The sequence below is a fragment of the Polypterus senegalus genome, chromosome 11 (assembly GCF_016835505.1).
Source record: "Polypterus senegalus isolate Bchr_013 chromosome 11, ASM1683550v1, whole genome shotgun sequence".
In the NCBI taxonomy this organism is placed as follows: domain Eukaryota; kingdom Metazoa; phylum Chordata; class Cladistia; order Polypteriformes; family Polypteridae; genus Polypterus; species Polypterus senegalus.
The window spans coordinates 47,206,728-47,216,813 of NC_053164.1; positions in this window are offsets into that span (position 1 = coordinate 47,206,728).

A 10,086-nucleotide genomic window follows, 5' to 3' on the forward strand; every position below is an offset into this window, starting at 1 on the left:
ACAGACACCAAACACACACTAGGGACAATTTAGGCTCGCCAATGCACCTAACCTGCATGTCTGTGGACTGTGGGAGGAAACCCACGCAGACACGGGAAGAACATGCAAACTCCACGCAGGGAGGACCCAGGAAGCGAACCCAGGCCCCTAACTGCAAGGTGGCAGTGCTACCCACTGCATCACCGTAACGCCCTGCCCACCAGTCCAATCCACTTATTTCAAAAATAAGTCGATTTTTTTAAAGTCCCTACAGTGTCTATAGTCCATTGTCTACCATACTACTTGGTAGCTTATTCCACGTGTCTATAACTCTCTGAGTTAAAACTTCCTAATGTTTTTGCGAAATTGACCGTTAACAAGTTTTCAGCAGTGTCCCCGTGTTCTTGATGAACTCATTTTAAAATACAAGTCTCGATCCACTGTACTAATTCCCTTCAGAATTTTAAACACTTCAATCATGTGACCTCTTAATCTTCTTTTGCTTAAACTATAAAGGCTCAGCTCTTTTAATCTTTCCTCATAATTCAACCCCTGTAGCCCTGGAATCAACCTAGTCGTTCTTCTCGGGACCTTTTCTAGCACTGCTATGTCCTTTTTGTAGCCTGGAGACCAAAACTGCACACAATACTGAAGATGAGGCCTCATCAGTGCATAATAATAGCCTGTCTCTTCTCATATAGGTATGTTTTTGATGATACCCAGTGGTTCCTGGCATTCCCTCCAGTGAAGCACCCTCTATCAGCCAGAATCTTTGCATGTCTCACTGATACTGGAACCTGGATGAAGAAGTGACATCTCCAGCTCAACGCGGCAAAGGCAAATCATCTTGTTACTCCATCTTTATTCAGCTTAGTTCATTATCACTAACAGCTACCAAGTGTGTACACAGCCTTGGGGTGGTGATCAATGATCAGCTGTCCTGCACTGACTATGTGTACTAAGTTCAGTCCTTATTGCTTACCTATAGAATAATGAATGAATCAGTACCTATAATTATATATATTACACACACACACAAAGTTAATCATCACAGTAGTCTAACACCAAGTCCATTAAGCTTCAGGAATATCAGTCACTCCAGTTACGAAGCACATGCGATTGGGAATCAACTTCTCCTGCTTTGGTGCAAATGAAAGTGGCAACAGGTGCACTGGAGGGCAACAGCAAGACACCCCCAAAATGGGACTGGTTCTGCAGGTGGCAGCCACAGACAATTGCTCTCTCCTTATTTTGTTAGTGTCCTTATCACTACTGGTAGCATGAGGTGGTACCAGCAGCCAATTCAGGTTGCACAGGTAGTCCAGCTCATCCATATGTGCCATCGCAAAAAGGTTTGCAGTGTCTCTCAACACAGTATCAAGAGCGCGGAGGAGATACCATGAAAGAGGCCATTACACGAGGAGAGCTGGACAGGGCCATAAATGGAAATCAACTCAATAGCAGGACTGGTTATCTGCTTCTTTGTGAGAGGAGGAACAGGAGAAGCACTTCCAGAGCTCTACAAAATGGCCTCCAGCTGGACACTGGCATGTATGTTTCTGATCAAACGGTCAGAAACAAACTACATGAGGGCCCGACGTCCTCTAGTGAGACTTGTGCTCGCAGCTTATCACCGTGCAACTCAATTGGCATTCTACACAGAATACCACAATTGGCAGTTCCGCCATCGGTGCCCCGTTTCCTTTCACAGTTGAGAGCACAAGTGACAGGTGTGAAAGAGTCTGGAGCCACCGTGGTGGACATTATGTAGCCTGCAACATCAGTCAGTAGGACGAGTTTGGTGGTGGATTAGTGATGGTCTGGGGAGGCATATCCTTGGAGGGTCGCATAGACCTCCACCTGCTAGGCAACGGTACCCTGACTGCTGTTAGATGTTAGGATGATGTGGTACAGCGGGTCCACAGCTCCCGTCAAAAGGCCACTTCTAAAATAAATAATCGCCGCACTCGCGGCTTAGTGAGTGGGCGTGGTGGCAGTGTGGTCAAAGCGGTTCCTGAGGAGTTCATGATGTGGGCGTTTCTCACCTAAGTGCACAGGTGCGAAGCGGTCCGCATCCGTAATTGTTCCAAGGAGCTGCTGATTGCCACGAATGCCATGTCCTCTTCATAAATAGAAGCGCAAATCGGCTAAAGGGAGAAAGATGAAAGAAAGAAACGGAGGTTGCAGCAGCAGCAGCAAGCCAGTGCAGGAGAATGAGCGACTGCAGCTGAGAAGGGAGCCTGGGTGTTTGGCCGACACCCGAGGAGCAGAAGTAGTGGTTGCTCCCGCTGAGTGGGAATGACCAGAAGGCGGATGACTCTTCGCGTAAGGCCATGGAAGGCAGCGGGAGTCGGGACTTGGGATGTGCATTCCCCAGCATGGACGCCTTGGTCGCTGTGGAACCCAAGTTGCTGTTTTGAGGAGCCTACCGGAACCAGGGGTCGGTGAAGTGATCCGTTCAGCCGAAGCAGGCAGAGCAGTTCAACTGCAGCTACGGTGACTCCCCTGTTGTGTGGCCCATTTGGGAGAAGCAGGGGAGCCGCCAGCAGAAGTAGAAGGATGCGCCGGATTGTTAAAAGGATAGCTTCCAGCCGTTATTTTAACCTCGTTGTTTTAATGATTTTTCCTCTGGATTTTAACCTCCACTTTTCACTTCTGTTTTTACTGGATTATTTATTTAATGACTGTGAAGGCACTGCACTAATTATTTGGACACTTTGTTTTTTTATTTTTTTGTTGTTGTTGTTTTTGATAAAAGCATTTGCCACTTTTGTGCACCATCTCCTTGCTCCATTGTTGTGCCTGACTGCGAGCTCATCAGTGACATTACTGACGGTGTTGGGTTCAAGGGCTCCCGGACAGAAGATGGGAGCATGCAGCGAACTCGCATCGTCACAGATGAAATCCTTAGAATCAGTATCAGACCTCACGCTGGTGCAGGACAATGTCCGGCCCCATGTGGCCAGAGTGTGTAGGCACTTCCTTGGAAGACCTAAATTCAATTGAGAACGTGTGGCCATTATGTATCGGTGCCTTCTACACTGCCAATTAGCACTGGTGCCCTGATCCACATCTGGGAGGAAATCCTCCAGGTTATCATCCACCATCTCATCAGGAGCATGCCCAGATGCTGTCTGGAGCGTATACAGGCATGTGGGGGCCATACACACTACTGAGTCCCATGATGAGTTGCTGTTATGAGATTCACGCAAGTCGGATCAGCCTGTGATTTCAATTTTTGACGTTGATTTTCAGTGTGATGTTGAATTCAGCTCTCAAAGAGTTGGTGATGCTGGTTTCCATCGATCCTTGTTATATCATTGCATTCTCAACAAATTACAGAGTATTAGTAAAGATTTTCCACTTGAATATTTCGTTCATCGAGATCCAAGGTGTGATTTAAGTGTGTGTGTGTTTTGAGCAGTGTACATGGAGACACTTATGAGGTCATGTGCTCCTTCTCAACCAGTCAGATCTGTTGATGAATGGCATGGTGATCTCAATCCAGACGTTTCTCGTATGAACCTCCTAATTGGGGGAAAAAGCTGCCCACCACCATACAAACTGCTGACTCCCTTAATACTCAGGAATTGTAACTCACTTGCATTCTGATCCGAGTTCTTCATTTGTGATGATCCGTTTTGTACCCTTGTCCTGTAGCACTTGTTCCCAAACAGACCTCAGACTGACCTTTACTCGATTATGTCGACTTCCATTTTAAGTTGTTTTGATAAAAGTGCCTGCTAAGCAAACAAATTTAAATGTTAATGGAAAAACCAGAAACACCAAGACAGTCTAAAGCAAAACACAAATCCTAATAGAAAGAGGGTCTGAATTATTAGCCAAGGATGTGCATACATGAGAATTACTGCAGGTAAGAAAAAGGACTGTAGCAGCACATAGTTGGGGAAACAGAAGAGAAGGGTTGCGCCAGTTCAAGCATACGTCAGTCTGGGATCGGGTAAAAGCACAGGCAGCAGATACACAAAAGGTTATGGAGGTGCGAGAAAGATTCCTTTAAAAGAAAAGTCAAAAATGGCGCCAATGTCCCTCACAGCACACAAAGCCATGATTGTGTCGTCTACCGCAGTGATGCAAAGTACGTTTATTCTTTTTGCCAGGCTCAATTCCAATTAAGAAAAGCTCTGCTTTGTTGCACTCTTTAATTATGCACAATACGGCTGAATTTTAAAATGGTTTTAGTAATGCATTTGACATTTTTATCAATAAACTCTAAAGGGATAAAATGAAAAAGCCAAAACTGTAATCTGAAACATAATCCAAAGCAAAATGTATCCATTTGTCTTACAAGAAATATGACAAATACATTCTTAAAGGTGAACAAAACAGAACTACTTTGTCACACAACTCAAAGGATTAACTCATTCACCCTGAATCTCGCATCCCACCATCTTCTGCCATCATGTTAATAATTAGTCTTGAACGTATGGTCGACATTTCTCTGAACTCTGAGTCGCACAACATAGCTGCATTCAAAACTTCATTGTGGCGATTTTAGTTTCTTGGATGACAGAATGAAGCCCATCTTGCAAATAAAAATACTCGGTCCTATTACACCTTGGTCAGACTGTTTCAACGCTCTTCTCATTATTCTACCTGCACAAAGTGCCACTAGAGTTCAACGGGCTCAAAAGCCCATCCTGCTAGGACTTTCACAACACGTGCTTACGATCAGAGATACAGTCAACTTCAAATCACTCTCACCCGAATTACACTTGTGGATGATGCCTACCCTTTATAAACTTACTGGCATAAATGGAATTCGCTCTCCTAGACCCTCAGTACACAACTATTTGTGAATAACCCACCGGTTTAGTGCTGTGAACTTTTGCTATGTGTGTCTTTCTCTAGATTTGTCCTCTATGAGCTCTTACTGGACTTTTGAATATCAAATTAAGTATACTCGATTCCTGCATCCTGATTGACCTACAAGGACAGTGCCAACCTTGCTGTGTGCCAGGGCATCAAATCTGATTTACATTCAAGTCACTGCATCGACTAGAGGCGAAAACATCTAAAAGTTCAGAGTTGCAGTGCTGGTTACAATTGAGAATATGTTTACTGAAGAAGTTTCGGCAGTTAAGACAGACGACTCCAAGATAGGTTCACTGGGTCCTCCCTGTGTGGAGTTTGCATGTTCTCCCCATGACTGCGTGGGTTTCCTCCCACAGTCCAAAGACATGCAGGTTTGGTGGATTGGCGATTCTAAATTGTCCCTAGTGTGTGCTTGGTGTGTGTGTCCTGCGGTGGGCTGGCACCCTGCCCTGGGGTTTGTTTCCTGCCTTGCGCCCTGTGCTGGCTGGGATTGGCTCCAACAGACCCCCGTGACCCGTGGTTAGGATATAGCAGGTTGGATAATGGATGGATTGATGGACATCAAGATGAACACAAATATAATCTGAGATTGATGTATCAAGTAGGAATTTGAAGAAACGTGAAGTTAATTTTAATTGACTTTAGTGTGTCCAATTGTTTAATGATGCTGACAAAACTGCACAAACTCATTTGAGCTAAAAATATTTTGCTGCCGATTTAAATTTGTATTCAGCATCTGATATTTCTTGTTTCAGAGATGATGGATTCCACTTGTTCCCATTAAACTTTTCCACACCTTGTCTACACCAGTGGTCTCAAACGCCAGTCCTGGAGGGTCGCGGGGGCTGCAGGTTTTCACTCTAACCCTCTTCTTAATTAGTGACCGGGTTTTGCTGCTAATTCACTTCTTTTGAATTAATTTTTAATTGATTGGCTCTTGAGGACTCAGACTCCTTAATTCAGGGGTCCTCAATCAGAGTCCTGGAGAGCCGCAGTGGCTGCAAGTTTTTATTCAAACTAGTTTCCTAATTAGAAAGCAGACCATCCTGATAATGAAACTTGGTATTGGACTATTTAGCTTGTTAACGCTTGCATTCATCCAAGAGCAATTTGAATTGCACTGTAGAGTTACCTTCTGTGAGAACATTATCCATGTGTTTTTGTGGATCTGAATAGATTTAAACTTAATGGTCCTTCTAATTCCCCTTTCATTCACTTCTAAACAATCTTTTTATCACATACACTTCATGGTAAGCTATGATGTTTGCTGATGACATTGTGATCTGTAGCAATAGTAGTGAGCAGGTTGAGGAGACCCTGGAGAGGTGGAGATATGCTCTAGAGAGGAGAGGAATGAAGGCCAGTAGGAACAAAACAGAACACATGTATAAATGAGAGGGAGGTCAGTGGAATGGTGAGGATACAAAGAATAGAGATGGTAAAGGTGGATGAGAGAAACAGAGGTAACAGAGTGTGAAATAGAGGAGAAAATGAGAGTGCTGGCAGGGTGGAATGGGTGGAGAAGAGTGTCAGGAGTAATTTGTGACAGACGGTTATCACCAAGAGTGAAAAGGGAAGGTCTACAGGATGGTAGTGAGACCAGCTATGTTATAAGGGTTGGAGATGGTGGCACTGACCAGAAAGCAGGAGACAGAGCTGGAGGTGGCAGAGTTAAAGATGCTAAGATTTGCATTGGGTGTGATGAGGATGGACAGGATTAGAAATGAGGACATCAGAGGGCCTGCTCAAGTTGGACGGTTGGGAGACAAAGTCAGAGAGGTGAGATTGCATTGGTTTGGACATGTGCATAGGAGAGATGCTGGGTATATTGGGAGAAGGATGCTAAGGATAGAGCTGCCAGGGAAGAGGAAAAGAGTAAGGCCTAAGAGAAGGTTTATGGATGTGGTGAGAGAGGACATGCAGGTGATGGGTGTAACAGAACAAGATACAGAGGACAGAAGATGATCTGCTGTGGCAACCCCTAACGGGAGCAGCCGAAAGAAGAAGACAATGACTTCATGGTAAGCACGTTAGCTGGAGAGCTGCTGGTTTATTGGTTATCTGCATCTCATTATTAACTAATGTCTGATTAAGAAAACAGGCAACAATTAAAACTTAAATGCAGCTGCTAACATCTAAAACAGGCAATCAAGGGTTCTAAATGGGAACAGGCAAGAGAACTAAAATTAAGCCCAAAAAGCTTATTTACCTAAAGCAATACAAGGGTTCTAATTAAGAAATTGGTTAAAATGAAAACCTGCAGCCATAGCAAACCTCCAGGACTGTAATTGAGGACCTCTGATCTACAAAGTAAATAAAATTTGTCTTTGATGAATGAAGGCACTAACAAGACACAGAGTTAAATACCAACTTTCATTATCAGCAACAACTGAGTTCTAATTAGGACACTGGCTGGAATGAAAATCCGTAGCCACTGTGGCTCTCCAGGACCGTGATTGAGAACCCCTGCCTTAATTGTTTCCTTTTCCTTAATTAGCAGCCAAACAATAATAAGACACAAAATAAGGCAAAACATGACCAGCAAACTGTGTCCATCATGCAGTATCTGAAAATAAAGAAAGATGAAGGTCAGAGGAATGTTGATCTGCTCAGGTCCACAATACATTTTAATAGTGCTCTTAGAAAAGAGACAATCAATTTTGGAAATGTATGCTATTGCACAATGAGAAAAGCAACAAGCCATGGAATTCAAGAACGGGTTTAATTAATAATAATAGAATCGGCTCCTAATTAAGCAACTGGTTGGAGCTGAAGGCCCTGATTTATTTGGTCTTCTGTTGGCTCACTCACGTCATATTTCATTTCTGTTTGGGTGCAATTTAAGGAAAGAAATGAAGCAGTTCAGAGGAACAATCAGGGGAACAAATCTTAAAAAAACAATTCAATTGAAATAAAAGGAAAAGGAGTTAATTAGCAGCAAAAACAGGTCACCGATTAAGGGTTAAAATGAAAACCTGCAGCCACTGCAGCCCTCCAGGTCTGGAGTTTGAGACCATTGGTCTACACCACGGGTGTCAAACTCCAGTCCTGGTGGGCCGCAGTGACTGCAGGTTTTCATTCTGACCATCTTCTTCATTATTGACCAGTTTTTGCTAATTTAACTTCTTTTGCCTCAGTTTTAATTAACTTAACTCATACCCCTTAGTTGTCTCTTTTTCTTTAATTTGCAGCCAAACAATAATGAGACACAAAACGAGCTGCCACATGACCACCTTACCTGCGCCCGTCACACATTATCTAAAAATAAAGAAAGGTGAAGGTCTCGGTAAGGTTGGTCTCTCAGGTCACCAAAACATCTTGACGATGTTCTTAGAAAAAACAGAAAAATCAACAGTTTTGGAAATATCTGCTATGACAAAATGAGAATAGCAACAAGCCATTGAATTAAATAACGGGTTTAATTAACAAGACTAGGCTTCTTATTAAGAAAGTGATTGGAGTGAAATTGTTTTAGCTGGTCATCTGTTGGCTCGTTTCACATTTCACTTAGGCTGCCATTTAATGAAGAAAGGAATCAATTCAGGGGACTGAATCCTTAAAATCAGGGCTATTAAAATGAAGGGAAAATATGTTAATTAGCAGTGAAAACTGGTCATTGATTAGGAAAAGGGTCAGAATGAAAATCTGCAGCCACTGGGGCCCTCCAGGCCCGGAGTTTGACACCCCTGGTCTACACCAAGATTAGCAAGAGAGATGTCCAAGTGTGAATGAAGTAAATGAATCTTTAATGACATGTTGCAGATCATGGTTTTGAATGCCTGAAGTATGGTATCAACTAGCTGGATGTACCTGTAGTTTGGTGCTCTGTAGTTATCAAGAAAACTCTCAACAACATCCCTGAATGTCTTCCATGTGATTTCCTCTGGCCCCACTTGCAGATCTTCAAGCTGCTTGTAATTCCTTAACCTTGGCATCAGTTATTTGTGAAAAAAATCTGTCTCATGTATTGAAATCCTTTACTTTCCTTGTTCTTTTACAAAATTTTTCATCAGTCCTTTTAGATGATGAGGAGACAGAGGAGTATTTTTATTGGGTTGACAAGTGGCTTACACACCACACTTTTGTGTCCTGGAGCGGCCAGTTCTCTTTAATGTAACGAGACTCTTCAGCACTGCTGTCCCATTTGTAGTACTTGGTATATCCAATCTACATTTCTAGTAGTGGCGCCGCTCTTCTTAGATCACTTTTAGATGTTCCAGATGTAGGAGTTGGACTGTAGGTGTATACTTATGAGAGGAAACCACAAAAATAGGCAATTGCAAAAAAAAAATAATAATAATAATTTAAAGAGGAGATTCATGATCAGCACGACAGACAGATATGGCTGTCCATCAATCCAACGATGATGCTGTCCATCTATCTGTGTGTCTCTGACACTGCTACTTCTGTGTGTACACTGGTGATAGAGCAGCCCAATTCGGGAAAGGAAGGCTCTGGGGCAAGATGGGAAGACAAACTGCCCAACATGCACAGTAGGTTGGCGTCAACAGGAAGATCTTGGGACACTCTTCTCTTGGTAATAAATCTGTTTTTGTTCCAAGAGGCAGACTCCTTTGAGCGTGTAAAGTCCCCAAATTACATGGTTCCCAGCAAGCTGCTTATGTGGAATAGAGCAGGCCTTGGGCGAACGCTTCATGTTGTCCTTCAATCAACAGAACAAAATCCATAAGATATACTCAAAAGTGCTCAGGAAGCAAAATCTTTGCTGACCAGTGTTTTGAGTGGGATGTACTCTGTGAAGGTGATTACAGTAATCCCTCGTTTATCGCGGGAGATAGGTTCCAAGGCCGGCCGCAATAACTGAATTTCCGCGAAGTAGGGACACCAAATTTATTTAGTTATTTAACGTGTATTTGGACGTTTTCAAACCCTCCCTATACTGTTTACAACCCAACATTTACTCTATTAAATACAGGGACAACTGTTAAGCAATATGAAATTGGTAGATAAGTTTACAGTTACTGTATAGCGAAGTACACATACCTATATATGACGTGATGATGGTGATGAATATGCTGTGCAGTAAAAATGATGACGATGAAGGTGATGACTTTTACTGCGCGGCCGATGACTGTATTTTACGTCTCTTCAGATGGCGGTGCCATTTCCTGGGGCACCTCTTCCACGGTTTCCGAAGGTGTATCCGTAGTAGTAGTAGGAACTGGCTCTTTTTTGCGAGGGTGCAAAATCTTTGTGATCGGCAGTTTCTGCCGCTGCTTCTTTTTCCAGTTGAAGAGCAGCTTGTAGGTG